Raw genomic sequence first — 25,368 nt, forward strand, 5'->3', positions numbered from 1 at the left:
AAGAGGTCATATCTGAGTGGAAACCAGAATGCAGTGGGGAGGAAGGCCTGTGCTCCCGAAAGGGCATTCCAGGTGACGGGAATAGCAAGCACGAGGAGCCTGAAGCTGGCTCCACCTCTTATGCTAGAGGAAGAACAGGAAGGCCCGTGTGGCTGGACTGTCGTGATCGAGGCGGGGAGCCGTAGAAAGTCACGAGGGAGAGGCAGGCAGAGGCCAGTTCATCAGGGCCTGGGAAGCCGGAGCACGGGGTTACACAGTCTTGTGCCAGTTTTAGTGGGAAATTGAGAGTTTTGAGAAGGAAAAAGCATAACGTGATCCGTGTTTTTCTTTTTTTTTTTTAATAATTTTTATTGGAGTCCAGTCAGTTTACAGGAGCTTCCCAGGTGGCTCAGCAGTAAAGAACCTGCCAGTCAACGCAAGAGACTCGGGTTCTGTCCCTGGATCAGGAAGATCCCCTGGAGGAGGGCACAGAGACCCACTCCGGTGTTCTTGCCTGGAGAATCCCATGGACAGAAGAGCCTGGCAAGATACAGCCCATGGGGTCACAGAAGAGTCGGACATACCTTAGCAGTTACAATGTTGCGTGTCTGCTGTACAGTGAAGTGAATCAGGTGTACACATATCCACTGATTCTAAATTCTGTTTTCATATAGGTCATTACAGAGTATTGAGTAGAATTCCTTGTGCTATACCCTAGGTTCTTAATAGTTACTTATTTCACATATGGTATGGCAACCCACTCCAGTGTTCTTGCCTGCAGAATCCCAGGGACAGAGGGGCCTGGTGGGCTGCCGTCGGTGGGGTCGCACAGAGTCGGACACGACTGGAGCGATGTGGCAGCAGCCAGGGGTGATATGCCAATTCCAGTCTCTCAGCTTATCCCCCCACCACCTTGGTAGCCACAGTTTGCTTTCTGTAACCGTGACGCTATTTCTGTCTTGTAAATAAGTTCATTTGTACCATTTTTTTCAGATTCCACATTTAAGTGATATCACATGATGTGATTCATTTTTGTTTGGGCTGTATCGTCCAGCTTGTGGGATCCTAGTTGCCTGATCAGGAATCGAACCTGGGTCCCCTGTGATGCAAGCACAGAGTCCTAACCCCTGGTTGCTGTTCTTCAGTTGCTAAGTCGTGTCCGACTCTTTGCAACCCCATGGACTGCAGCACGCCAGGCTTCCCTCCTCACTGTCTCCCAGAGTTTGTTTGAGACTCTGGTGCTGGGAAAGACTGAAGGCAAAAGGAGAAGAGGGCGACAGAGGATAAGGTGGTTAGATGGCATCACCGACTCAATGGACATACGTTTGGGCAGACTCCAGGGGACGGTGAAGGCCTGGAAAGCCTGGCGTGCTGCAGTCCATGGGGTCGCAGAGAGTCGACACGACTGAACGACTGGACGCCAACAATGAAAGGTGCTGTTCGTGTGCCAGGCCCTTCTGGGGCATTCTCCCACTCTCTATTTCATAACACGCCCGTGCGCACCCTGCAAAGCGATTGCCACGTTATCCCCATTTTTCAGCTGATGAGATGGAAATAGTTATTTCAGCTAGCTAATAGTTTAAATAACTTGTCCCGGGTGACCCAGACCAGATTTGACCTCACCGGTGTCCAACTTGGTTATGGGTGGAGCTGTGTCTCCTCCAAAATCATACATTGCCATCCTCCTTCCCAGGACCCCAGAGTGCGGCCCTGTGTGGACATGGGGTCTTTAGAGAGGTAATCAGTCAAAATGAGGGCATCCGAGTGGCCCTGATCCAGGATGGCTGCCGGCTTTTCTGGGAAATTTAGATGCTGAGACAGAAATGATGGAGGGAAGGAAGATGCTGTGAAGGCCCACCTCTACAAGCCAAGGAGAGATGCTCAGGACAGACCCTTCGCTCTCAGCTCTCGGGAGAACCAACCCTGCCGGCACCCTGATCTTGAACTTCCAGCTGTATCTGTGATACGATACCTTTCTGTGTGTAAGCCACCCTGCTGCTGACAGCGGCGCTAGGAAACTCGAATGCCAGTACTAGGACCATGCTAAGCCATGTTCCTGTACTGTGATCTTTTTATTGAGTTGTCTGTCTTCTCTGTTAACGTAGATGTTTTCTGGACGGCTGAGATCACGCATAGCTTGCACCTCTAGTAGGTAAAAGGCACCTGCTGCTGCTAAGTCTCTTCAGTCGTGTCCGACTCTGTGCGACCCCATAGACGGCAGCCCACCAGGCCCTTCTGTCCCTGGGATTCGCCAGGCAAGAACACTGGAGAGGGTTGCCATTTAAAAGGCACCTGAAAGATATCAGATATGTGGGGGTTTGGGCTACAGTCCTGAGCGTGACCTCCCCTCTACAGGACAGATTTTCTTCTCACTGGGAGCACAGCATAAAAGTTCAAGCTCCTCTAAGAGTTTGATTTCTAATCTTAATCCAATATTAATGTCAGTCCATTTTAGGGTCCCAGCAAGAATCAGAAGGCTTAGAACTCCCCCGGTGGCCCAGGGGCTAACTCTTCTCGCTCCCAGGGGGCCTGGGTTCTATCCCTGGGCGAGGATCTAGGTCCCACCTGCTGCAGCGGAGAGTGTGCGTGCTACAGTAAAGATCCCGCCGGCCACAACGCAGATCAAAGGTCCTGCACGCCACAACTAAGACCCGGAGCTGCCAAATAAATACATAAAATAAATACTAAAAAATAATCAGAAGGCTCACTCCAGCAGAGTCACCAAGGAGAGTTTCATGAAGTAGGTATTTACAAAGGTGCAGGCAGGTACAGAGACGCCTGTAGGGTAGGGGGAGCACCCTGGGTCTACTGACAGCAGGGATCCCTTGCCTCCTCCAGGCTGGAAAAGGCAACAGGAGGGAGCAGTTAGCAGGACCTGGCCGGAGCTGCAGGGAGGGGCCACCCCCCAGGAGCTGTGCCTTCAGTAGAGGCCGGCCGAGGGGTCAGCACTCCAACTGCATTCTCTCCTGACCGCCCATCTCCAGCACCTGCTCCCTACAGGCTGAAACCCACAAAAGCCCAGATGTCACAGGAGCCAGGGACTGCAGGCCCCGAAGGCCGAGCTCCCAGGCACAGGGCAGGAAAGAGAAAAAACGGAATATTCTGCACCCTCAGAGTTGCCGCTGGTGACATGACAGACCCCATCTCTCCAAAATCATCCTTACCCTGCTGGTTATTTATGTTGCTACCCTTTTGCAAGGACCGTATAAAATATTTTACATGCTTTTAAAACTCATAAATGTAATGAAGCCAAGATGTTTCAGCAAATGTGCTTGAAAAATCCAGCCACAGATCCACTCTTAGCTGACATCAGGACCAAAGGCGCATCTCATGACCCTCTCAGCATCTGACGTGGAGGCCAATAGATTCATCTCCAGACCTGCTCAGCTCCCAGGATGGCCAAGCTGTCACTGGGTTTTGAGACTGTACCTATTCATTTCCTGCCATCCACCTCTTGCAAATAATCGCTGCTTTTTGAAAAACGGAATTCAGTCAGTTGGAGATATATCAATGAAGAGAGATTCTTGCACTGTGTGCGGCACTGTGCCTATAACCTCCAATCTGAGCTTTCTGAGACATGAAAAGAGAACCACACATCTGAACTTGGGCTGATAATCTCTAGGGGCTCAGAGTGAAAGTCGGTAAGAGCTTAGCACAAAACCTGGTATGTGGAAAGAGTAGCTCCCTTGAGTACACAGTATGCGTACTTGATGGCCTTCAGCCCTGTGATGGATGTATAATGTATATATTATTATCCCCATTTTACAGATGGGTGCCTGGAGAATCCCAGGGATGGAGGAGCCTGGTGGGCTGCCGTCTATGGGGTCGTACAGAGTTGGACACGAGTGAAACGACTTAGCAGCAGCAGCAGCAGCAAGTGAGGCCCAGAGGGAGCTAAATCAACTTAACTGGGGCCACATAGCTGGCAAATAGAGCCAGGAGTCAAATCCAGGCAGTCTGATTCCAGAGGACACTCTTAACATTTACGCAGTATCATCTTTTTATTTTTTTCTCCAAACTGTAAACTTTTTTTTTTTTTTATATTGGAATTTAGCCGATTAACAACGCTGTGATAGTTTCAGATGAACAGTAAAGGGACTCAGTCATACATATACATGTGTCTATTCTCCACCAAACTCCCTTCCCATCCCGGCTGCCTCATGACATTGAGAAGAGTCCATGTGCTATACAGTAGGTCCTTGTTGATGATCCATTTTAAATACAGCCGTGTGTATGTGACCTTAGCAAAGTCCCTCAATTTCCCTTCCCCCTGGCAATCGTGAATTCGTTGTATAAGTCTGTGAGTCTCTCTGTTTTATAAATAAATTTGTTTGTATTATTTCTTTTTAGATTCCACATATAAGGGATTCCATCAGATACTTCTTCTCTGTCTAATTTACTTCGCTCAATATGACACTCTCCAGGTCCATCCATGTTAGGCAGCATCATCTAAATATTCGGAAGGTCTTCTTGGGAAAATAGGGCAGTAACGTGTGTGGACCACATGGGTTTGGGTGCATGATAAATGCGTCCAGGTGGTATATTTCAAACCTTTGTCTTCAGAATGGGGGTCAGGCTGAGCCATGGTTCTGATACAGGAGAATGCCCGAGAGCCACAGCTTAGAGTATCTGCTAGGTGCCTGGCACTATGCCAGGCACTGGGAACACTCAGGTGGCACCTTTAGGGGAGACAGATTTTGGTCAAATAAACTCACAAATAAGCCAAATTGTAGCCGTGATAAATGCTAATAGAGAGGTATCTAGCACTCCTTGGAAAGAAAGCTATGACAAACCTAGGCACCTATTAAAAAGCAGAGACATCATTTTGCCAACAAAGGTCCACCTAGTCAAAGCTATGGCTTTTCCAGTAGTCACGTACAGACATGAGAGCTGGATCATAAAGAATACTGAGCACCGAAGAATCGATGCTTCTGAACTATGGTGCTGGAGCAGACTCCTGAGAGTCCCTCGGACTGCAAGGAGATCAGACCAGTCAATCCTGAAGGAAATCAACTCTAAATATTCATTGGAAAGATTGATGCTGGAGCTGAAACTCCAATTCGCTGGGCACCTGATACAAAGAGCCGACTCACTGGAAAAGATCCTGATGCTGGGAAAGATTGAAGGCAAAAGGAGAAGGGGCCAGCAGAAGATGAGACGGTTAGATAGCATCACTGACTCAATGGACATGAATCTGAGCAAACTTCGGAAATTAGTGGAGGACAGAGGAGCCTGCTGAGCTGCAGTCCATGGGGTTGCAAAGAGCTGGACACGACTTAGCCACTGACCAACAACAAAAATCCAGCTCTCCAATGGCTGTGTGCGAGACAGCCAGAACCTGAATTAGTCAAGGAAGTACAGAAGACAGGGCTGAATACAAAATGCCTGAGTTAGGGCTCGAGTTTTGTTTTGTTAGTTAATTTATTTTTTAATTGAACGGTAATTGCTTTACAAAATCAAGTTTGAGTCATCAACAAGATTTCAGGGAAGACAGAGTGTTCCAGACAGGGAGATGCAAAGATCCTGCGGTAGGGTGGTGGTGGTGGTGAAGTCGCTCAGTTGTGTCCAACCCTTTGCGACCCCATGGACTTCTCCGTCCATGGGATTCTCCAGGCAAGAATACTGGAGTGGATTGCCATTTCCTTCTCCAGGGGATCTTCCCGACCCAGGGATCGAACCCGGGTCTCCTGCATTGGAGGCAGACGCTTTAACCTCTGAGGAAGTTCTGAAAAGAAGCTGGTGAAGACTTGGAGGCTGAAAGTGGGACGGTCATGAAAACTTGATGAGAATTTTGACTTCTTCCCCTGGCAGAATATGCTGGTGTGCACAAAATTTGTTATATCACAGCAGAGGCTTCATGGTCCCAGCCCCAGACTTTGGACTTCAGGTTAAAAATTGCTGCCTTCAAGAAGAGCTTCATTTACACATGTAAAGGGAAGCTATTATCATAATAACTGGTGATATTAAGTCACCTGATGAATTGAGCAAGAAGCTTCCTTGCCTCCAGTTTAGATTTTTTTCAGCCACACCCTATAGACCTCAAGCAAAACACTAAAGGAATTTAAAAAATAGAGAGTGGGGAGGAGAGAAATAATCTAGAGGATATTGAAATGTAAGCATAACAAAAGAGATCTGAGACCTGAAATCCAAAAAGAGGGTTTTGTCTTTGTCCCACCTTAGAACACACCTAAAACCCCACCTGGGGATGCTTCCCTTTGATTTTCCAGCTCAAAATCCAGAATCATTTTAGGCAACTGTCTTGAAATCATGCCTTAAAGCCACGCTGATGAGTCTGACTATGGAATGTAGCAGATCTGGGTTCCAATGCAGACAGGGTTCCAGCACTTCAGAAGGTCATTTTACTTTTCAGTAACTTTGTTTTCTCATCTGTAAAACGGGGAGAAAAGTAGGTACCCTCCCCACCCCCCACACTCTGCACCTTCCTTCCTTGTTTGAAAGCGAAATTTTAGTCGTTCAGTCATGTCTGACTCTTTGCGACCCCATGGACTGTACCCGCCAGGCTCCTCTGTCCATGGGATTCTCCAGGGAAGAATACTGAGGTGGGTTGCCATTTCCTTCCCCAGGGGATCTTCCCAACCCCAGGGATCAAACCCGTGTCTCCTGCGTTGGCAGGCGGACGCTTTACCACCAAACCACCAGGGAAGCCTAAAGCCCAGATGCATAACCCCAGTTAATCTCACCCTCCACTTTCTCCCTACCGAGTCTCACAGGTCCTCAGATCTCTGACTAGCTCCCTGCTACCCCACACCCCAACACCACAAGTCACAGTCTCATTCCTTTCATCATGCAGGAAGGGGACCCCATCAGAAGGGGACAGCCCTAACTTGCCCCAGCTCGATATATAAATCCACTTATCCCTACATCCATTTCATGTCTTATCTGCCCCCCACTCTACCAGGAAGTGGGGCTTCAAGAGGGAGCAGATGATGAATCAATACACGCGAAGTGCGTGACCCACTGCTGGATTGTGCTGAGAAACCCGAGCAGGACAAGGACAGGAAGTTCATGCCAATGGGGACGTGCATGGCAGGAGGGTGCTGATACCCACGGCGGGGGTTCTGAAAAGGGGATGGACCGCAGAGACCAGCCAGTGAAGGACGGAGCCCTGTGGCTCTCTGTGTGTCCCAGGCAGGGGGCAAAGCGAAGTGGAGAAGCCTGGTTGGAGGATTTGAAAACAGGGAAAGGAGGAGCTTCCCCGGTGGTCCAGTGGTTAAGAGTCTGCGCTTCCACTGCAGGGGACGTGGGTTTGATTCCTGGTCGGGGAACTAAGATTCAGCAAGCCTTGGAGCCAAAAAGAAACAAACAAAAAAAAAAAAGCAAGAAAGAGAGAGAGGAAAAAAGAAAGAAAAAGAGGCAAGGGGGCAGGTGGCAGAGCAGAGTGAGTAAGAGGCTGATGAGGGAGAGGAGAGATGAGGCCAGAGAAGACGCGGAAACCCCTCCTGGAGGAGTTCCACTGTGCATCTTTGGAAGATCTTCAGCTTCCCTTCTGCTGTTAAAGGATGTCTTCCTTCCACCTGAGGAGGCTCCACCTCTTTCCTAGGACCACAACCCCAAAGCACCGTGGAGAGCCCCAGGGACCTTGTCACTTCTTGCTGGATCTCTCTCCTCAGGACCATCAGTCTCTGCACCTCCTGAACCACCTATTCACCAGTGTCTCCCCACCCTCTTTCTCCAGCCCAGGCTTCCCTTTTAAGGTGCAGCTATTACTGCTGCTATTTCGTCACTAAGTCCTGTCCGACTCTGCGATCCCATGGACTGTGGCCCGCCAGGCTCCTCTATCCATGGGATTTCCCAGGCAAGGATACTGGAGTATCCATTTCTTTAGGGAGTCTTCTCGACCCAGGGATCGAACCCAAGTCTCCTGCATTACAGGCAGATTCTTTACTGCTGAGAGATATTTCTCCAAAAAACCCCAAATCTCATGGGGACTTGCCTCTTGGTCCAGGGGTTAAGATTTTGGCTTTCAATGCGGGCATTTCAGGTTCAATCCCTGGTTGGGGAGCTAAAACCACCCCTTCTGCCCCATGGCCAGAAAGGAAAACATAAAACAGAAGCAATATTGTAACAAACTCAGTAAAGACTTTTAAAATGGTCCTCATCAAAAGAATCTTAAGCAAAAACAAAAATTGCATGGATTTCCTGCTGTGAGCCAAGTTCTGTTCTAAAGGCTGGGATTCAGAAGTGAAAGAAACAGCCCCAAATCCCTGCTTTTTTAGTGGACAAAACCAGTTATGTTAAGAATACAGTGTCAGGTATGAAGATTTTCTGCTGGGAAAACAACAGACAGGGTAAATAAAGAGCAGGTGGCGGGGGCGCCAGCCCTGACTGCCGGGGCGCCGGCACTGCAGAGCGGGCCTGGATGCTGATCCCCAAGGCCGGGGCGAGTCTGCGGCCTTGGTACATGGCAGATGTTCGGGGAATAGCTACTGAGCAGCTCTAAATTTGTCGTGGTAGAAAGAGAAGGATGAAATAAAGAGCATGCAATCTGACCCATGTGGCTCAGTGAGCCCAGGTGGCTCAGTGGTCAAGAATCCGCCTTTCAATGCAGGAGATGTTGGTTCAATCCCTGGGTCGAGAAGATCCCCCAGAGAAGGAAATGTCAACCCGCTCCAGTAATCTCATGGACAGAGGGGCCTGGTGGGCTACCGTCTATGGGGTCACAAAGAGTCAGACACGATTTAGCGACTGAAAAACAAAGAGAACAATCTGCCCCACGCTAAGGGGAGTCCAGTCCAAAATATTGATGGATTGGATCGATATTTTAGAAATGTTTATTAAAATAGTTTCTATTTGTGGTGATGATGACATAATTCCCCTAGTGCTCTTATTTTTTTTTTTTTTTTTTAACATTTATTTATTTTGGCTGCACTGGGTGTTAGTTGGGGCAGGCATGATCTAGTTCCCTGACCAAGGACCAAACCCAGGCCCCCTGCACTGGGAGCGCAGAGTCTTACCCACTGGACCACCGGGGGAGTCCCCCTCTGGAGCTCTTAGTACATTGGTGGCAGGCACAGGACCTCCTTGAATCCCCTGAAGAACTGGGGCGAGGTCAACATTGTCAGTCTCAGGGTCAGGTCTCCTGGGATGACCGTGGCTTACGAGGCGCTGGTTGCAAGTGGGGAGGGGAGCAGTGCCCCCGTGCAGCAGGACAGACGTGCTGTCATCTTTCTTGTCTCAGGGTCCTCACGGGCCATCTAGAGCAGGGGTCTCAACCAGGGGCCCTTCTGCCCCCTCTCCTGCGGACATTCTGCAATGTCTGGAGACATGTTTGGCTGCCATGCTGAAGGGAGGGGCTGCTACTGGGATCCAGGTAGAGGCCGGGGATGCTGTGCAACATCCCATGATGCCCAGGACAGCCCCCGCAAAGCACTATCCACACCCCAAGCTGTCACTAATGTGACGTTTAAGAAAGCCTGATGGAGAGCTTAGATGAAGGGCAGTGAGTGGGAGGGGCAGAGGCACCCTCGGAGAACCTCAGGAGAGCTTCTCCCCAGGAAAAGGCATTTGATCTAGGACCTGCAGTCAGGAGGCTCAGCAGTCCAGGGGTCTGACTTCAGAGGACGGGGTGGAGGTTCTGAGCCCTTGATTTCATGAAGGGCTTCATTTTCGCAAGGGAAGGTGTTCAAAGTCTTGACAACTATGTAGCAATTTTTAAAGAAGCAGATATTTGGTTCCACCCCCTCCCCAGCTGAACAATTTCAACCTAGAGTATTGTTCTATCACCAGTGAGACCTCAGGGCAAAAAAAAAAAAAGCACACAGAAAGGAAAAGAAGAGAGGGGAAATGACAATGAAGAATGATTGCAAGTAATAAAAAAGACCAGTCCCAGAAGTGACCAGTCCCAGCCAGCTTCAGCCTGGCTCCAAATCTTGAGCGAAGCTCGCTCTGCCTGGGGGGCGCTTCCTTTAAGGAGGCACGGGTGCCTCTTCTGCTGGGCACTGTCCATCGGCCTCATTTTTGATCTTCAACTTGTCCAAGCTCATTCCAGCCTCAGGGCCCTGGCTGTTTGTGAAGCATTCTTCCTCCACGCATCAGCAGCTCTGGACTCATGAACCCATGAACTCAGGTGGCCTCCACCTCCGGTCACTCTGTAATCACCTGTACCCTTCACGGCATGTATTTACCTGTGTATCTGCCTCCTGTCTTCCTCACTGGGCTCTGAGAGGCGGGCTCTTCTTTACCGAATCCTGGGGCCTAGCACCTTGCCTGCCCCACGGATTGTAGCAAGAAGCAAATGGGTGAGACTTCCCGGGTGGTCCAGGGGTAAGGAGTCCGCCTGCCAATGCAGGGGACGTGGGTTCGATTGCTGGTCAGGGAAGACTCCACATGCCATGGGGCGACTGAGCTCACGCGCTGCAAGTACTGAGCCGCGCCCTGCAGCGAGAGAAGCCACTGCAACGCGAAGTCTCTGCACAGCAATGAAAACTCAACAATAAATTAATTAGTTAGTTTAAAAATTAAAAGATAAAAAACAAATGGGTGACTGGCAGTCAGAGGAGCTGATAGAAAGCCTGGATTGGCTGCTTCTGAGGTGGGTGCCCTGGGTCACAGCTATTCCCATCCTCAGTTTCTGCATCTGCAAAATGGGAATAATAATACCTCTCTCGGAATTGTGAGGATAGTTCCACAAGGGCTCCAGCATGTTGTCTTTAATTTAGTTGGAACCCGATAAATACTAGTCTTTCCTGATAAACTCTTCTCAAAAGACTAGCCTTCCAGAATCTTCCCCTCCCTCTCCAACCACACCCAGTTCTTTTATACTCCCTATAAAAATATCCCAGAGGTATACAGGGCTTTCTGCATAGCTATGGAATTTTCTGTCAGAGGTCAGATACCGGAGGACAATGGTGGGTTTGCTTAGACTGAATTAGTATTTCCCTGGGTTTATGCTGACCTAATCAACTCTCATCTCCAACAAAGTTTCTGAAACTAAACTCACTGCTTCTGACCCTCCCCGTCTTGATATGCTGTCTGTCTTGGTGAAAGACACTATCACTGTCCACCCCCATCCCACCTCCAGCCTCTCCACCCAACCACTCATTCATTCATTCACTCATTCATTTAAGAGCTAACATTTTGGATGATGTCACCCACGAGATGACTCATAGCCTTGGCAAATGTTTTCTGCAAAGGATCAGATAGAAACATTTTAGGTTTTGTGGACCAAGAGGCAGAACTGAGGATTTTTGTTTTAAACTTGTACCTGGATGTTTACAGCAGCTTTATTGTTTGTTTACTTGGCTGTGCCAGGTCTTAGTTGCGGCCTGCAGAACCTAGTTCCCTGAGCAGGGATTGAACCTGGGCTACCTGCATTGGGAACTCGGAATCTTAACCACTGGACAGCCAGAGAGGTCCCCAAACTGGGGATATTATGTGGATACTTATGTAAGGGAGAAAACCAAATTTTCAGTTAATGAACTTCAAAATATAATAACAATGTAAGTAAAGTAAAGTCACTCAGTCGTGTCCGACTTTGCGACTCCATGGACTGTAGCCCGCCAGGCTCCTCCATCCATGGGATTCTCCAGGCAAGAGTACTGGAGTGGGTTGCCATTTCCTTCTCCAGGGGATCTTCCCCGCACAGGGATCCAACCCGGGTCTCCCGAATTGTAGGCATATGCTTTACCATCTGAGCCACCAATTTTTTTTTTCAATGTTAAGTTTATGAATGAAAAGAATGGAATTCTTTTGGAGGATAACATTGCTTTACTGGAGTTCAAAGTCATGTTTTTTATCCTGAAAGAGATAGTGAAGTTTTCTCTGTAAGAAAGAAAGAAAGAAAGTGAAGTCACTCAGTCGTGTTCGACTCTTTGTGACCCCATGGAGTGTAGGCTCCTCTGTCCATGGAATTTTCCAGGCAAAAGTACTGAGATGGGCTGCCATTTCTCTGTAAAGTCCCTTGTTAACGCACGGGTCCTGCAAACCAAAGGCAGGCTGGACTTGGCCTTTGGGCTGCTGTTTGCTGACGCCTCGCATGGCCCTCAGAAGTTGCTCGGTTCTGAAGGTTGGCCTTAGCCCTGCGAGGCCTTGGGTAAGTCATTTACCTCTCTGTGCCATAATCTGCTCCCCTGGAAAATGGGGGAGATAGCAACAGAAATTACCCCATAGGGTACTTGATTTTTTTAATATATGAATGCGTTGAGTTCTGTTTAGTTTTTTGGTTCTGGGTCTTCCCTGCTGCACAGGCTTTCCAGCATAACAAGTCCCAAGTGAGGAGTGAAGACCCCAGCGCCATACTGACTTCCCCCAGCCTTCCTGTTTCTGGACATGACTTGGCACTTGGGTAAAACATCTAGGAGCCGGCCTTGGCCTCTCTCTTCTCTCCCCGTATCCAGTCTGTCTGCAAGTCCCACGTATTCCTGTCCAGGCATCTCTCCTGGAGCCGCCGGTCATCTCTCCCTACTGAGCCCATTGCTGGAGTCTCTACTGCTGAGGTCCATCATTGCACTCACAGTTCTCCTTCTAAAACCTAATGAAAGTCACGTCGTTTCTCCACTCAAAACCTTCCAGCAGCTTTTCATCTCACTAGACAAAAAGCAATGTTCTCTTTAAAAACAGAAGGCTGTTTCACTGCTCTTAGCAGTCATATCAAGATAAAAAGTGAAAGTGTCAGTTGCTCAGTCCTGTCTGACTCTGTGACCCCATGGGCTGTAGCCCACCAGGCTCCTCTGTCCATGGGATTCTCCAGGCAAGAATACTGGAGTGGGTTGCCATGCCCTCCTCCAGGGGATCCTCCCGACCCAGGGATCGAAACCTGGTCTCCTGCAATGCAGGCTCTTTACCATCTGAGCCACCAGGGAAGCTATATTAAGATGAAGCTTCTTGAAAAGTTTCAAGCCTTATGTGTTTTTGGTGCAGGACAATTAATGTTTTCGTAAACATCCTACGTAGTTACCCCCTCTTGAGTAATTTTTTACATCTTTGAAATGTCCTGATACTTATTTGGGTATCTATTTGGTAGAGTGTCACTGTGATATGACATTTAATATACATGGAAGGGCAATTTTTTTAAAATAAAATGAAAGGAAGGAAGGAAAAAAAGAGGTAACAGCATCTTTTATTTAAGACAGACATATAATACATAGAAACCTGGGAAAAGATACTTAACACACTAATCGTTCATTTAAGTTCAGTTCATTTCAGTCGCTCAGTCGTGTCCAACTCTCTGCGACCCCATGAATTGCAGCATGCCAGGCCTCCCTGTCCATCACCAACTCCCGGAGTTTACCCAAACTCATCTCCATTGCATCGGTGATGCCATCCAGCCATCTCATCCTCTATCGTCCGCTTTTCCTCCTGCCCCCAATCCCACCCGGCATCAGAGTCTTTTCCAGTGAGTCAACTCTTTGCATGAGGTTGCCAAAGTATTGGAGTTTCAGCTTTAGCATCAGTCCTTCCAATGAACAACCAAGACTGGTCTCCTTTAGGATGGACTGGTTGGATCTCCTTGCAGTCCAAGGGACTCTCAAGAGTCTTCTCCAACACCACAGTTCAAAAGCATCAATTCTTCAGCACTCAGCTTTCTTCACAGTCTAACTCTCACATCCACACACGACTACTGGAAAAACCATAGCCTCGATTAGACAGACCTTTGTAGGCAAAGTAATGTCTCTGTTTTTCAATATGCTATCTAGGTTGGTCATAACTTTCCTTCCAAGGAGTAAGCGTCTTTTAATTTCATGGCTGTAGTCACCATCTGCAGTGATTTTGGAGCCCCCCAAAATAAAGTCTGACACTGTTTCCACTGTTCCCCATCTATTTCCCATGAAGTGATGGGACCAGATGCTGTGATCTTAGTTTTCTGAATGTTGAGCTTTAAGCCAACTTTTTCACTCTCCTCTTTAGGAAATGCAAATCAAAACCACAATGAGAAACTACCTCACACCCATTAGATAGGTACTAACAAAACCCAGAAAATAACAAGTGTTGATGAGTATGATTTCCATTCTAAAGGAAATCAGTCCTGAATATTCATTGGAAGGACTGATGTTGAAGCTGAAACTTTAATACTTTGGCCACCTGATGCGAAGAGCTGGCTCATTTGAAAAGGTCTTGATGCTGGGAAAGATTGAAGGTGGGAGAAGGGGACGACAGAGGATGAGATGGTTGGGTGGCATCACCGACTCAATGGACATGAGTTTGAGTAAACTCTGGGAGCTGGTGATGGACAGGGAGGCCTGGCGTGCTGTAGTCCATGGGGTCGCAGAGTCGGACACGAGTGAGCGACTGTGAATTGAACTGAGTGAGGATGCAGAGAAACTGGAACTGTTGAATACTGTCAGTGGCAATGTAAGCTGGTGCAACTGTTGCTGAAAATAGTATGGCAGCTTCTTAAACAATGAAAAATAGAATTATACACACTACTATATGTAAAATAGATAATCAACAGTGACCTACTGTATAGCACAGGGAACTCTACTCAGGACTCTGTAATCACCTGTAGGGGAAAAGAATCTGAAAAACAATAGATACCTGTATGTGTTAACTGCTCAGTTGTGTCCAACTCTTTGTAACCCCATGGACCATAGCCCACCAGGCTCCACTGTCCATAGAATTCTCCAGGTAAGAATACTGGAGAGGGTTGCTATTCCCCTCTCCAGGGAATCTTCCTGACCCAGGAATCGAACCTGGGCCTTCCTGCATTGCGTGCAGATTCTTTACCCTCTGAGCCACCAGGGAAGCCCCAAGATATATGTATAACTGAATCACTTTGCTGTTCCCCTGAAACTAACACAACACTGTAAATCGACTGTACTCCATAAAGACTGAAAGAGAAGAAAACTAAAAATTGGGTTACCATATGACGCAGCAATTCTACTTCTGGGTGTATACTCCCCAAAGAATTAAAAGCCAGGCCTATGAGAAGATACTTGTATATTCATATTCATCGCAACACGATGCACAATAGCTGGAAGGCAGAAGCAATCCAAGTGTTTGTGACAGATGAATCTATAAGTTAAATGTGGTATATACACACAAAAGAATATTATTCCCCTAAAAATGAAAAATTCCAGTACTGGCCACACCATGGATGTACCTGAGGATATGATGCTAAATGAAATAAGCCAGTCACACAAAGGCAAACACTGTATGATTCCTCTTGCATGAAGTTCCCAGAGTATTCAGACAGAAAGTAGAATGGTGGTTGCCAGGCCCTGAGTTGAGGGAGAACTGGGGAGTTAGTGATTAATGGGTACGGAGTTTCAGTCTTGCTAAATGAAGAGAGTGATGGAGATGAATCGTGGTGATGGTTGCACGATAATGTGAATGCATTTAATACCACCGACCTGCATCATTTTGAATTATTAAGATACTACGTTTTATGTGTATTTTCCACAAATTTTTAAATTGTAAAATAAAACCCAAAAAGCTAGAGTCATGACCTCTAAAAGGCCCCCCCATTACCTCTCATTCACTCCGGTCCCGCCCCAGTGGCCTCTTTAAATTTCTCCAAAGAGGGCAAACACATTCCTGCCTCAGGGCTTTTGCACTGTCTGTTACCTGGAATGCCCTTCCCACAGATAGCAGCTTGGCTGCCACTTCCTTCATGTCTCCGCTCACATGTCTCCTTATCAGTGAGGTCTTTCCTCATTCCTCCGCCAAAAAAGCATCCTCTGACGTTCTCTGTCCCTTTATGTTGTTTCGCTGTCTTCGTGGTATTTGCTTCTAGCTGACACGTATTGAAGGTATTTGTTTACACAAAGACGAATGAAGTGATCAGGGTGCCTTCTGTCATGGAATGACAAGTCTGCAAGGTAACTTATGCCTTCCACAGCTGCATCCCCTCGTCCCACCCCAGTGCCATTCTAGGCAGAGTCCGCGCACCCTCGACCACCACTGTTTGCATGACCCAGTACGGTTCACATTAGGTTTGTGGTGGGGAGGTGCCTTTTTTTTTTTTTGACTGCCTGGCACAGCTTGTGGGATCTTAGTCCCCTGCCAGCGATTGAACCGGGGTCCTCTGCAGTGAAACACAGAGCCCTAACGCCTGCACAGCCAGAGAATTCCCTTTTTGCCCATTTTAGACCACGTGCGTTTTCTCATCCTAAAATTCTCAGCACTCAGCCCAAGGCCTGGCACTTAGAGGACAAAATAATTCTTCATTGAATGAATGATAGTCAAGTAAATCGAATGACTCTGGCCCCCAGGCTATCATGTATGTTGTGGGTCTACTTGATATTATTCCAAACCTTAGATTAATCTTTCTGCTATAGCCTGAAAAAGTGTGCGTGATAACGATACGTGCTTCCTGAACACCAGTATGAGCCAGAGGCTTTACTACCATCATTTCTAATTTTTGAAGCAAAGTAGAGATTAGTCTCTCCATTTACCGGCAAAGGAAATCAGGTTTGGAGAGACTGAGAGAGGCTGGAGGATAATGACAAAAACAGGATGCACACCCTGGCTCGTCCATGTTGCCCAGGTTAAGAAACGAACTTTCAGGACACTCCCTGGTGGTCCAGGGGTTAGTTAGGGTTCAGTGCCTTCACGGCTGGGTCCTGGGTTCGATTCATGGTTGGGGAACTAAGATCCTGAAAGCTGCATGGCACAGCCCCAACAAAAACACTCAAGAACAAAACAACCCAACAGCTGTCCTTAGCTCTTGTTCTGTTTCCTAGGAGCGCCTTCCTGTTCGGCGTCTATTTCTTCCTCGACATTTGTCCCCCCTGCCTTCCTCCCCTCCTATTTTTCTTCTTCACCCTTTGCTTCTTTCTGCTCTTTTCTGCTCTCTCTCTGCTTTTCCCTCTTTCCCTCCATTTCAGCACCTCACCCCAGTTTTTGTAACCAGACCAGAGCCAGGTCATTTGTTTATTTGGAAGCTGGAGCTGAGAAAAGAAGTCAAAATCTCTCTGCACATTAAAGCAAAGACGAGGCATTTTATATTCCCTTTCATGGTCAAAAGATGATCCTTCCTTTCTTCCCCTTCACAAAATCCATTTCGGTGTTTATAGACTGGTTATCTTAACAATGACTGCCCTTTGCTTTTCTCTCTGTGCCAATTAACATTCTTAATTGCCTCGCTCTAACCCACTCACTTTTTGTGTCTTGGGCAGAGTTCTCTGACAAGTTTATTTTCAATTATAATTTATATTACAATGATAGATAGATATTTATGACAGTAAACTTTCCAGTGCTGGGCTTTTAGCTCTTAAAGGTTTGTTATAATAAAGAATGCTTGTGGCAAATTGACAGAAGTGCCTTCTCAGTGTTTTTTTTTTTTTTTTTTTTTTTTTAAGACAAGTTCAGAATAGGTATTTTTTGGGATGCGGGGGAAGCAGGGTGTGTGTCTGGAAGGTAATCACAAAAAAGAAAGCCAAAAAAGCAAGAGAAAACTTTTAGGAAAGGTTGTGGGGGCCAATACAGAAATGTTCAAAGAATGAATCAGGACTGCTAGCAAAGGGAATGCAGCGGAAAGCGCTTTTTAGCAGAAAAATTGTTCAATCAATTGACCCTTCAACTTGCTTTTGAAAATCTATACATTTCTCCTGTCCAGTTACGAAATATCTGAATGTCCTGATAAGCATGTTTATGGTTTTACCCTTTTAGCTTGACCACTCATGTCACCCAGGCCCATGTCTTACACAAGAACCCACAAAGGAATAAGAGAGGATTTTCAGAAGCTTTTGATGGGTTGTGAATTTGAGAAGCACCAACACTTATTGCAGAAAAACTGAGGATGTGTGGTCTTAAGAAAGCCCAAATTTGCACAGAGCCAAATCAACAGGGTGTTCACTCTCATATTCTCTATAATAAAGACAACTCAATATATAACAGGGATTGGTTAAGTGGATTAAAGATTCATCCATAGAGTGAAAAAAATGACATGATAAAACACATTGACAAAGATTTGTTGTTAACAAGGTAGAAAAGGCTGATGCTATCCCATTCAAGTGAAATAGAACTGCAAAATGTTTTTTCTTTTTTTTTTTCCAAAATGTATTTTCAAATAGATCTCAACTCTGTAAAAGTTATGATATTCATGAAAGAAAGGTCAGAATAAAATTCACTCAAATATTATCTTTCTGTCATCTGTAGAAGCAGCAGAAAAATTACTCGTATCATCCCAATGAGGGAATGAAGGAATATAAGCCTGTACAATTTGAGAGAAAAGGCGGGGATGCATGGGTTTGATTCACTTGGGGGGGTGAACAAGGTTCCCCTGGAGAAGCTGTTGTTCAGTCGCGCAGTCGTATCCGACTCTTTCAGCTATGTACCCCAAAGTGGACATGCTAGATCCTATGGTAATCCTATTTTGATTTTTTAAAGAAACCACCATACTATTTTCCACGACAGTTGCACATTGTACATTTCCATCAACGGTCAGCTCCGTTCAGTTCAGTCACTCAGTTGTGTCCAACTCTTTGTGACCCCATGGACTGCAGCACGCCAGGCCTCCTTGTCCGTCACCAACACCTGGACCTTGCTCAAACTCATGTCCATTGAGTTGATGATGTCATCCAACCATCTCAACTTCTGTCGTCCCCTTCTCCTCCCACCTTCAATCTTTCCCAGCATCAGGGTCTTTTCAAATGAGTCAGCTCTTTGCATCAGGTGGCTAAAGTGTTGGAGAAGCTAAGGATTCTCTTTTAATTGAGGTATAGGCTTAAAACTCAGCATTCAAAAAATAAAGATCATGGCATCCAGTCCCATCACTGCATGGCAAATAGATGGGGGAAAAAGTAGAAACAATGACAAATTTTCTTTTCTTGGGCTTCAAAATCACTGCAGACGGTGACTGCAGCCATGAAATTGAAAGACACTTACTCCTTGGAAGGAAAGGTATGACAAACCTAGTCAGTGTATTAAAAAGCAGAGACATCACCTTACTGACAAAGGTCTGTCTAGTCAAGGCTATGGTTTCTCCGGTAGTCATGTATGGAAGTGAGAATTGGACTATAAAAGAAGCTGAGTGCCGAAGAATTGATGCTTTTGAACTGTGGTGTTGGAGAAGACTCTTGAGAGCCCTTTGGACCGCAAGGAGATCAAACCAATCAATCCTAAAGGAAAGCAACCCTGAATGTTCATTGGAAGGACTGGGTGCTGAAGCTGAAGCTCCAATACTTTGGCCACATGATGCAAAGAGCCAACTCATTGGAAAAGACCCTGATGCTGGGAAACACTGAGGGCAGGAGGAGAAGGGGACGACAGAGGATGAGATGGTTGGATGGCATCACCGACTCAATGGACATGAATTTGAGCAAACTCAGGGAGATAGCGAAGGACAGAGAAGCCTGATGTGCTGCAATCCTTGGGCTCACAAAGCATCAGACACAACTTAGTGACTGAACGACAGCAATAGTTGATGAGGTGTACAGTATAGTGATCCACGATGCTAAAGGCTATACTCCTTATACAGTTATTATAAAATATTGGCTACATTCCCTGTGTTGTGCAATATGTCCTTATATCTTATTTATACTTAATAGCTTATACCTCTTAATTCCTACCTATCTATTGTCCCTCCCCGCTTCCCTCTTCCCCCTGGTAACTAGTTGGTTCTCTATAGAAGATAAGAGGATTTACTGTGATTGCAATTTAGTACCTTGTTTTATTAGAAAGGACTCCCCTGGTAGCTCAGATGGTAAAGAATCCGCCTGCAATGCAGGAAATCCGGGTTTGATCCTTGGATTGGGAAGATTCCCTGAAGGAGAGCAGGGCAACCTACTCCAGTATTCTTGTCTGGAGAACGGAAGAGGATCCTGGTGGGCTACAGTCCTCGGGGTTGCAAAGAGTCAGACAGGACTGAGTGACTAACACTTTCACTTTTATTAGGAATTATTATTTTAATTTAATAAAAATTTAAATAAATAAAATTTTTATTATTATTGAAAAAAAAGGATTAGATAGTTGCTAATATGGCCAACCAGTCCATCCTAAAGGAGATCAGTCCTGAGTGTTCATTGGAAGGACTGTGTTGAAGCTGAAACTCCAATACTTTGTCCCCCTGATGCGAAGAGCTGATTTATTTGAAAATACCCTGATGCTGGGAAAGATTGAGGGCAGGAGGAGAAGGAGACGACAGAGAATGAGATGGTTGGATGGCATCACTGACTCGATGGACATGGTTTGGGTACACTCTGGGAGTTGGTGATGGACAGGGAGGCCTGGCGTGCTGCAGTCCATGGGGTTGCCGTCAGACACGACTGAGCGACTGAACTGAAACTGAATATGGCCTTGAAAATCATATTACCTATAGACCTGGTTTCTCAGCTTTGGCACTACTGACTCGTAGCTCTCTGTTGTAGGTGGGCGGCTGTCCTGGGTTATATGGGATATTAGCATGCTCTCCCCGCCTTAGCCTGCTATGTTACGGCCTCTACCTACTGTGGATCAGGAGCTCTCTTTTTCATTGCCGTATGTCCCCAGGCAGTGGGGAGGTCAAATCACCCCCATTGAGAACCACTGCCTTGGACTTAACAGTGTAAGGCCTGACCAGTCTTCTCTAGAGCATGTAAGTGCCCCAGATTGCCCTAAAGACCTGTGGGCATGGACCACAGTGGGCCCGTCAAGGGACTGAGGGAGCAAAAAATCCCAGTAGCCTCAACTTTCTCATTCCTAGGCCACCTCCTCTTCAACTGAAGTAACTGGGAGAAACTCCTATTTCTGACAGTTCGTTCCTGCTTTGATGAACTTGCTGGAGTAGCTATACTTTTTTTTTTTCTTTGAGTATGCAGCTGTGGGATTTAATATATTAGAGGATATATTAACAGGGAAGACTAATTGGAGCTAGAAATTGTTCAATACCAATTTGGGACTGATAAAATGTTAACAAGCAGAGAGACATTAAAACAGGAATCGGGAGAGTATCATCGTTTAAGTGGTGATTATTGCAATTAGCCAGATTTTGCAAATATAAATCATCTCAGTAAAAGAGTTCTGGGCCAGGACACTCAGAAGAGTGGACAGTTGGCCCCGTAATAAAGCACTCCCAGTGAATGACAAAGATGAATTCTGAAGCAATTTTCGCTCAACTTCTAAATCTAGATTTGAACGGCTGCTTCCTGATATACAAAGCCTTCTATTTGAGGCAGGCAGATATCAAATCGACAAGTCCATAGCCTCCAAGAGGTTGGTCCATGTTGAGGAAAAAAGCCACTCTTTTTACTTCCTGAATCCAAACCTTAGATTTCCCAAATTAAAGCAGCAGTGGTTACCGCATTGGTCCACTTAGCTGTTTCCTGGTACAAATAATTAGGGACCCAAAGGGGTGATCATTTCACAGTGGCAGACTGTGGTTTACGGACACCAGCCTTGCCATTTCTGTCTTTTCAAGACTAAGATGCTGGGAATCCATGTAGGAAAAAAGTACGCAGGTAATTATGGCTCTTTCAATTATAGGGACAACCAAATATCTAATCAGGAAGCCCAGATGGCTCAGTGGTAAAGAATCTGCCTACAATGTGGGAGACATGGGTTCCATCCTTGGGTCAGGGAGATCTCCTGGAGAAGGATGTGGCAACCCACTCCAGTACTCTTGCCGGGAAATCCCATGGATTAAGGAGCCTGGCGGGCTACAGTCCATGCGATGGTAAAGAGTCAGACATCACTGAGCACTCAACGTAACATAAATACCTACTCACCTTCTTAACAACAGCTTCATTTAAACCTGCTGTACATATCATAAAATTCACCCACTATAGGTGTACACCAGTGATTTTTAATAAATACATATGGCTGGGCAGCCATCAGTTTGTAATTACCTTTTTTTCCAGTTGTGGTAGGATATACATACCATGAAATTTCACCATTTAACCGGTTGTCTTTAAAAAGGTGAACTCATCAGTGGTAAGTAGGACATTTATCACTGTGCAGTCTCCAGCACTCTCTGCATCTTGCAAAACTGAAACTCCATACCCTTTAGACAACAACTCCCCAATTCCCCCTCCACCCAGCCCCTGGTGATCACCCCTCTACTTTCCGTCTGCATGAATGTGACTTCTGTAGGTACCTCATAGAACTGGAATCGTATTTGTCCTTGTGGGACTGGTTTATTTCCCTTGGCGTAATATCTTCAAGGTTCATCCAGGCTGTAGCAAGTCAGAGTTTCTTTCATTTCTAAGGGTGAATAATATTTCATTGTATGTAGACACCACAGTCTGTTTAGCCATTAACTTGTTGATGGACTCTTGGGTCGTGTCCCCCTTCTAGCTCCTGTGAATAATGCTGCTGTGAATATGCGCGAGCAGGCTTCTGTTGATGTCCCGGTTTTCAGTTCTTTCAGCTACATACCCCAAAATGGAAATGCTGGATCCTATGGTAATTCTATTTTGATTTTTTAAGAAACCACAACAGTTGCACACTGTACATTTCCATCAATGGTCAGTTCAGGTCAGTTCAGTCGCTCAGTCGTGTCCGACTCTTTACGACCCCATGGACCGCAGCACGCCAGGCCTCCCTGTCCATCACCAACTCCCGGAGCTTGCTCGAATTCATGTCAATTGATTCTCCTCCTGCCCCCAGTCCCTCCCAGCATCAGGGTCTTTTCCAGTGAGTCAGTTCTTCGCATCAGGTGGCCAAAGTATTGGAGTCTCAGCCTTAGCATCAGCTTCACCATCAATGGTAATCGGCTTTTAATACCCTGTTTTATATTCAGCCCCCGAAAATCCTTCTCCAAAGTCGCTGACTGTGACGTCCATGTTCTGTTATGATGGCTGTGCTAGAGACACAGGGGTGAAGGTGTCTGCCCTCGTGGAGCCTGCACTGTGCAAAACCAATCATAAATGCATATACCATTCAATCTATAATTATACATTTTGAACTATGCTATAAAAGGAAAGAATTGGCTTCTAAAAGGTCTAGACTAACAGGTGAGACTGTTCTAATTTGGATGAGAACAAACCGGTTTTAGGAAGAAAAATTTGAGCTGAGACTGGGGGCTTAGTAGAAATGGGCAGGTGAAGAGAGGCAAAGAATAGGAGGGGAGAAAGTTCCTTGCAGAACACAACAGAGGTAGGATTCTGTGGACTTGGAAAGTTTGAGTTCCACAGACAACTATACCTTTAACTGGAAAGTTCCTGAATTTATACGTTCAGCATACAACTGTTACTACCCAGGAGGCATTGGATGAAATGGGAATAAAAAAGGATTTTAATGATGATAAAATGGGATTATATATCCCAAATACCCTTAAACACGATAAAGCCTCAGTGTTCATAGACTGCTTGTGGAAAGGTATAAAAGAAGTCAATTTCCCGACAATTTCTGTCTGGGGCAAACAGGGAGAAGAACCTGATTATACACAAACCCAGTTATCTAACAAAAGGCATTACAAAGTTTAATCCTGTGCAGCGATCTTTTTTTTTTTTTTTTTCTTTTCTCTTCCCTGACTCTCATCACACGTTCAGGTCTTTCGGTTGTTTAAGGAATATTAAATAATCAAAAAGGAATATTAAATAATCAAAAAAATTACCTTGGCTTACCGACTAGCCTTCCGCACCACTCACCCCCCTCCGCTTTGTTCTAAGGTCTTATTTCGCCTCTGGATTACTAGCTGCTGGCCGCAGCTCATCAGTTGGAGGTAGATTTGAAAAGTGTACTGGGTCTTTCTTTTCAATATTTATGGAAGATTTTCCTTTGGGGAAAACTTCTCTTTGGTTTTATCTGTCGAAGCTATTTCTGCAGACCCTGGATTTCTCAGGACAGGCTTACTGTAACGTGGTTCATTTACCACAATATTTTCTTGTTTGGCTATCTTGTCTATATTCAGCTACAGCTGGATAATGGGCATCGGGGCGTGATAAAAGAATTTTGAAGTTGGGCTTAGGGATTGAGCTCACCCGCTTCTTAATTATGTTACTTCAGGTCCTTAAACCTCAGTTTCCTCGTTTTCAAAATGGACACAACAATGCCTCTGTCTTGGAAGAGAACACTAGGGAGTGTCCATCTCGTGAAGTCTGTGGTGCATGCCAGGGGCTCAATCAACTGTTATTCTTATCACTTGGAGACTCACGCGGCACACTGTTCTAAGCAGAACCGACTACCATGTTTTCACTGTCACCAACTAAAATAAGTAAATATAAACACCTACATGTGAAATTAACTTTTCCTTAAACCACTAATATTTCACGAGCGGTAAGCCTCTGTGCACATGGTTTACACTGGTAAGTTACATCGCCTACCTTACACAGAAAAGGTGTTGGGAATATAAGCAGATTAGTCAGCGAGGCAGGCGTTAATTGGCTTTTTTACTCAGTATGAGAATGCTAAACAGCTTCCATGTATTATGAAACCAAATTCTTACCTTTCCAACTTGGGCTGTTGACTGTAATTCTATCTTTTCTGGTTTAGGGAACTTAAAACAATTCCAAGTAGTCAAACAAAGACTCAAAAACTGGAAGTTAACCTCACTTCCTTCAGTAAGTTTTTATTGATGACCATGAATATCAAAAAGATGATCAAGCTGATTTATTTTCTGCCTTGGGTTGTCCAAACAACCAGGTGAACACATTTATCAGCTTAGGATTCTATTTTGCTTGCATTCCCAAGGAGCTTACAAGAAACTGTTACAAGCTGGGAACCTGATGAATAACTAATCAAGAAAATACAGTGCACAAATGTGGAAGAAGGGTTTATAATTGCTTAGTTCCTTACAATGGAGTCAGTGCTAAATTAAGACACACGCAGAAAGGTACCAGGGAATTACTGAGTCAAAGACTTAGAAGGCTGAATATTTCATCATTTATTCAACATTTATTGACATCATGCAAGGCAGTTAATGGAATAAAATACATCGAGATTTACTATAGTTTTTTAATACATAGAATAATATACACACATACACAATTTTAGAAGATTTCAGACGTCTCCGTGTCAGGATGAGGCAATCACTTTGAACTATACACATCTTTTCGACAGTAAAGCTGGTATAGCAAAAAATTCCAATAATGGCTCGTTTGGCAACACCCAGTTTCTCTGACAATGTTCACTGCTCATCCATGGGAGAGGATTGTCTCAGTTATAAATGATGTTAGCAGACTTTTATGGCTTGTAGGGGAAAAAACGCAGCCTCTCCATGTTTTGATATTATCTCTGACTATACTTGTTTTTAATCTGCTTTTTCTATATTTAGTATCCAGTCATTTTAAAGTAAAAAAAAAATCAAGATCTGCACTGTGACAAAAAACCCAGACTTTGTATGAATCCTGGAGGTTATTATTTAGCATTTAAAGGAAATAAATCATGGCGAGGGGCTACTCTGAAATTTGGGAAATTTGAAGGCCACCTTAAGTGTTGAGATGAGGGGGCGAAGGTTGAATATACCGCCATTCTTCGGATATCTCAAAACTCAATTTAAACATTTCAATGAAAAAGGAGATGGGAGGGGACAAGGGTCAAATCTCAGGGTTTTTTGTTTGTTTATTTTTTTGT

The 25,368-nt window shown here is 45.6% G+C and overlaps 1 long non-coding RNA gene across 1 annotated transcript; it reads left to right on the forward strand.

Moving 5' to 3' along the window:
- The first annotated feature begins 1,224 nt into the window (after positions 1-1,224).
- Positions 1,225-20,158, forward strand: LOC120869056. Its single transcript, XR_005722418.1, has 3 exons — positions 1,225-1,374; positions 5,441-5,445; positions 20,139-20,158. It is a non-coding gene; the product is annotated as an uncharacterized LOC120869056 (long non-coding RNA).
- Positions 20,159-25,368: the final 5,210 nt, after the last annotated feature.

This window comes from Oryx dammah, unplaced genomic scaffold, assembly GCF_014754425.2.
Source record: "Oryx dammah isolate SB20612 unplaced genomic scaffold, SCBI_Odam_1.1 HiC_scaffold_10, whole genome shotgun sequence".
Taxonomy (NCBI): domain Eukaryota; kingdom Metazoa; phylum Chordata; class Mammalia; order Artiodactyla; family Bovidae; genus Oryx; species Oryx dammah.